We start from the raw sequence: 6,044 nt of genomic DNA on the forward strand, positions 1-6,044 counted from the left end.
AGCTACAGGGGCTCAGTCAGTGCTTGTGAATGAACCAGCTGCAAAGACCAAGCATGCAAATTGGCCACCTCTGCAGATTAGGGCTGAAAGAGCATCCTGAACACTTACAACATGCCAACAACTGGGCCAAACGAACCCTTCCCTCATCCCCAGCCCGTCCACACAGCTGCCCCACCACGGGGTCCCTGGGTGCAATGCTTCAGCTCTGGGGTGCACCCCCAAGATCCAGGTGCTGAAGGCTTGGTCCTTAGCATCTCCCTGCCAGGAGCGTGGGGAACCTTTAGAAGGTGGGACCCAGTGGGAAGTCCTGAGGTACAGGGGACTTGCTCTTGAAGAGGCTGTGAGGACCCAGCCCTTTCCTCTGCTTCTCTCTCACTTTTGGGCCATGACGTGAGTGGGTTCACTCCACTGCTTGCTGCCACCATGATGTGCTGCCTCACCACAGGCCCAAAACAGCAGGACCCATCCTTCACGGACTGGGACCTCCAAAACTGTAAGCCAAAACCAGGGACCTTGTCTCTGCACACATCGATTATCTGAGGTGTTTGGTACAGTAACAGAAAGCCGACTACCACACTGATCATACCCATGTCCCAGACGAGTCAGCTGAGGCTGGCAACTGGCAGAACCAAGGTTGAAGGCCGGCCCCTCCAACTCTTGGACAAAGCTCTCAGGCAGAGTAGTAAATTGAATCCTAGTCCTCTGCCCAATCTCTGTATTTTTAAGTGCTCTGTGCAGTGTGTTTGACAGACGAAAACTCCCATGAGGTGCGTGTGCAGGTGGTGCCTGCGCCCCCAGGGTGCACACAGCCCCTCCCCAACTGCGCCTGCTCCTGGCCTTGACCTTGAGTCCTCCCCTCCCCCAGGCCCTAAATCATCCCTAGGCCCTTTGTTCCTCTCCACAGCTGCTCAGCAAAGCCTGGATGCTACTTAAAATAATTCCACCAAATGCTCCGTCTCTCTGCCTTGACGAATAGGATGGAGGAAAATTTTCTACAAGAAAAAAATTAAGAATTCACTTTGTCCAAGATTTAAAAAAAAAAAAAAAAAAAAATCACAGCTACATACGCAGCATTTGTTTGGAGACTCTGTCCCCAGGAAGCTGGCCAAATGCTGGACCCTCGGAGCCCTGGGTGAGCCAAATAGGAAAAGTGGAGAGGAATGGAGCATACATCCACCTCATGCAGGTGACAGCCTGGGGAAAGTTCTGGAAAGAGAAAACAGAAGTTGTACCCCACACAATAACAATAACCTAGGAAAGAACCCTGGGAGATGCTACGCCTAGTCTCTACTGCATCCCACGCTCCCATCCGCCCACCGCCCGTCTCCCGAGGACCCTGTGAGCATGTTGCTATTGTGGAATCTTCCCTCACTTCACAGATGAGGAAACTGAGGTCAAAAAAAGTGGAGGCACCGTAAGGGTCAGAGCCAGGACCCAGCCAGGCCTGTCCACAGTCAAGGTCACCTTTATTTCACCTCACAGGCCCTCCAGGCGCTCCAATGGTGCTGTGACCCTGGGCCACTAAGGAGGCCAGAATACCTCGAGGACTGAGGGTCATCACCTCTGGCACACAGGGCACCCTGGCTTCTGGAGGCAAGTCCCTTTCCAAACCTAGGGTTAATGATAAAGCTGAACAACGTAAAGACTCGCTGTCCCTCTCCTCCTTTATCAATATGTGACTTGGAGTTGAATGCCAAGTCAAACCTTTCCAGAGCCACATCCTCAGTGGTGACTTATTAAAGAGTAAATCAAAGTTTGCTCAAAGAGAAAAGTAAACATCCCCAACTGTCCATGCAAAGCTGGACCCCGAGCTCACTTCCCGGTCTCTCTGTTGACTCAAGCTGTGATCCTAGATAAGTGACTACACACTTACCGCCCAGGCCCAAAGTGCAAAACGGGCAAGAGCCCCTGCACCCGCCTGCCCCGGGACACTGGAACTGGCAGGCACGGGCTCACAGAACCTGAGGGCCTCGGTGAGGAAAACAGACAAAGGCAGCCCGATACAAAGCTCCGCACGCAGGTGGCAGCTGCGTGTCCTGTGCCTCCCATTGTGAGGAAGTGGGTCACTCGTTTGTCACATTACCAAGAACCCCCACCACCCTTCGTCTCTGTGCTGTCCCGGGATTACTGGGCGTGAGGAGGGCAGGGCCACACTTTGGAACTCAGACTGCGGGGAGGAATAAGAAGAGTCAGCCCTCATCACACAGTGAGCATTTTCAAAGAAACAAATAAAAATAGCCAGAAGTGGGTCAGCACTTACAGTGAGTTAGAGGCAGGAAACTGGGGCAGAAGTTTGATTTCATAAATCCCAACTCATGCTCTCTCCCCAACCAGAGTCCCTGTGGTTTCTTTTTCCTTTTTCTTCTCCCATCTTCTGGATGCACAAGAATGGTGTCAAATCCTGGTTCCATCTAATTGCCAGGCTCTTTGCCCTGAGGCTGAAAGGAACTGACTGGAAGGCTGGCGGGAGGGACAAAGGCCCATGCCGTCTGCCTATCTCTGCAACCTGGGCGTGTGGCTTCAGGGGCAAGGGCAGGACCCAGGTGAGAAGAAGGAGTCCTCAGACTAACCTGCTCCGGAGCAGGCCAACCCCACACCAGCTCCCCTCCTGCACACGAGTCTCTGGCACCTGGGATGCCACACACACAGGTACACTTGTAACACGCAGGACACACACTTACAAAGCATATACGCCCAGCCCACACCACAGAGTCCAAACCCAGACCTGACGGACACAGCTGTAGACCCAGTTCTCATGCACACACTCAGCACCCGTGCACACACCCGTGCACACACCTGGCACCCACATGACTCGCGGTACAGGGGCGCTCCCCACTGTGACCCAGCCAGCTTCCGCGGGGGGGAGAAGAGCGAGTCCTGCACAGACAGGTCTTCCCCGCCGTCATTTCCTAAACAATGCGGCGTAGCAGCCACTGCCCTGGCAGGCGCACGGTGTGAGGTATGGGAAGCAACCTGGAGACAATTTGAAGTACGTGAGAGAAGCACGTGGACTACATGCAAATATCACTGCCTTTTATGCAAGGGGCTTGGGCATCTGCAGCTCCTGACCGCCTCTGTGGGGTCGTCAACACTGTCCCCTGTGGACACAGGGTAGCCACTCACGGCCCTCCTGGACCTGAGAAGTCAGGAATTGGCTCCTGCTCTCTCTGTACCCTTGACCTTGGCAATTCTCCTGGGCGCCCACATTTGGCAGGATTACATTTCCTTGTGGCCTTGGTGACGTGATGGGGGCAGATTTATTGGGCTTATCAAAAAAAGAGAGAGGGCGAGAGCAAACTCTGCCTTGCAACCATCTCAGCCCTCGGTTTCGGGCTACAGGTCTTCGGGCCAAGACGGAAGAAGGGCAAGGCGGGGTGGTTTGGTGGACCCAGGCGTCCGACCCGTGACTTGCTGGAGCTGGGAAACGTGCACTGCTCCCGAATGTCATCTTCTTTGAATTCAGAAAAGTAAAAGAAATTCTGGGGTCGGGCCCAATGACACAGCAGCACCCCCAGGCCTGCGTGCGTAGCCGAGGCACGCAGGCTCAGGGCGGGCGGCACAGAGCGCAGGCTGGGGACCTGGAGGAATGGTGTGGAAAGGCCTCCACCCACAGCCCAGCGGGCAGCACTCTCACCCAGGTCTTCAGGGGTGCAGGGTATGCTCAGGGACACAGACCTGCGCCTCCGGCCAGCGGGCTCTTGCGTGGGCAGTCGGCTGGGCCACACGGGAGTGGTGTTCACTTTCACTTATCCACGCTCCAGGGATGGTCCTGGGAGCCTTGATCAGCAGAGCTGCCTCTTGGCTGTGAGAGGGTCAGGATTCCAGAAAGGCAAGGCCTCTGCTGTGGTCAGCTCTCCGAGGCCAACAAGGGGGACAGGTCTCCAAGTGTTTCTTAAAAATCGTGCCTTTTAAAAAGCTCTGCTGGGGCTGAGGCTGGGGCTCAGTGGTACAGCACTTGCCTGGCATGTGTGAGACACTGGGTTCGATTCTCAGCACCACATAGAAATAAATAAACAAAATAAAGGTCTGTTAACAACTAAAAAGTATTTTTTAAAAATGATAAAAAAAATAAATAAAAAAATAAGAAACTCTGCTGGCTGTGAATCGGCCTAAAAGTGAGTAACCCAACACAGACCCACTGCACGAACTCTGCAAGGAGAGAGGATTTTTTTTTTTTTTTTTTTTTAAATCTTGGGGCTTTCAAGGAGGGTGGGATTTTGGGGCCGTGAAAGGAAGCCACTCAACAAGATAGACTTAACACCATGGTCAAAATTCCCTTTCTGCTACTAGCTTTTTTTTTTTTTTTTTTTAATGACAAAGTCACACAAGAGAGGAAATGAAAAGGGAAATTTTTAGACTTCTCATCTGTCCAGAAAGCCCCGGCTGTTTCAGAGCCCGCCAGGGTAACCGTCGGGCCTGCGGTCACACTCTGCCATCCCAGGAGCCCTTGCGCGGCCACTCTATCAATAAGGAAGCGGCATCACCAAACCACAAGCCAGCTTTTTGTCCTCAGCCCACATGTTGCTCTACAGGGTTTTAAAACAAGAGACTTTCCTGTTTTTGAAACCTGTGAATCCTCAGGACTTCCAGGTTACCCAAATTATCTCATCCCTTGCAGCGACCACGGGTGCAGATTTCAAAACTGCCTCACCGGCCCTCCCTCCCCAGGCTGTGGACATCCACTTGCCCATTGGATCCTTATTTACAGCATCAAGTTTTCAACTGCTGACAGAGGGAAGAAAACACCAGTTATACATTAAACTTCACAGTGCAGCATCTGTGCCAGATGCTGTCCCAAGGCGTTTACTCACTGACCCGGAGGCGGAGGACCACACTGCCAAGCACGCAGCCAAAACTGCTCTGTGGTCAGCGTGGGTGCTCCTTGGGAGCGCCTGGCTACTGGTCACGCGGATGCCCACACACTTGCAAAGGTAGCATAAGGAGTCTCCACAATTCTAGGGAAGATATTCTATCTATCACAGAATATGCAACAAACGTGGTGGAAAATTTCTAAGTACAACCAAATGGCAACTCAAACACCTATGAGTTGTTGTTCAGGCTGCTGGAAAAGCAGCGTAGAAAAGCGTAGGTAGAGGATTCTGCGGAGCCACGGGTGAACCGTGTGAACTGTCCAAGCTAAATCCTCAGTGTATGCAAGTCGGTCTCGTTTCCCATGGAGCAAATCGAAGAACGCAGATGAAAGAGTGCACTGAGAAGCGATGAGACAGGCCACGGGCTTCTCCTTCCTGCTCAGCTCAGCAGGTCGAGAACCACGTGCCAGACCCAACAACCACTGCGTCTGATGGCCATCTTCTGCTTCACTTCCGCCCTGGCCAGTGGCCACTTGGCCTTGCTTAAGCGGTGCCTGCGGACTCCATCATGTTCTCCCTCGCTGCCCTCCCCCGCAGACCTGAACTCACAGAGGACTTCCGGAAGGTAGTTCACATTCTGTTTTCAGTAGCTGGCCAATCAGAGTGAGGATAAACCCCGGGTGAACTTTACTCTGCAGCTCCCGCCAGTGACCTCTAAGCCCACTTTACAGAATCCACACAGCAATAATGAGCCGAGCAGACACTTATCTAACCTCACACTTTTTGTTCTTTTTGGGTTAGAATGAACACTTAGCTCATCAACACACACACACACACGCCTTCCAGAAAAGAATCTGTTCTCGGTTTGATCACACGGGTATTCTGTTTATCTTCTTTTCTTCATTCCAGCAAACCTGCCAGCACTAAAAGGCTGAGCCACACTCCCCTGGCCCCGTGCTGTGACTTCTGTAACTGAGGCTGGGTTCTCTCGGAGCAGCCCCAAGCCCCTCTCTGGTTGAGTGTGGAGTGCGAGTCAGGCCAGAGCAAGGAGCCCCAGGAGCAGACCTGAGGATTTCGACCAGCCTACTGTGGCATACATGATGCGCCCTCGGGGAAAAGCAGAAGCCAAAGAATTCCAGAGAATTCCAGACTTCCCACACAGACCCAGCAGTTATTTTTAATCATAGTCCTCATTGGCAGACAATCTGCTCTGTTTGCATGGAAAGCATCCTG

The sequence above is a fragment of the Sciurus vulgaris genome (genome assembly GCF_902686455.1).
Source record: "Sciurus vulgaris genome assembly, chromosome: 12".
NCBI classification, from domain to species: domain Eukaryota; kingdom Metazoa; phylum Chordata; class Mammalia; order Rodentia; family Sciuridae; genus Sciurus; species Sciurus vulgaris.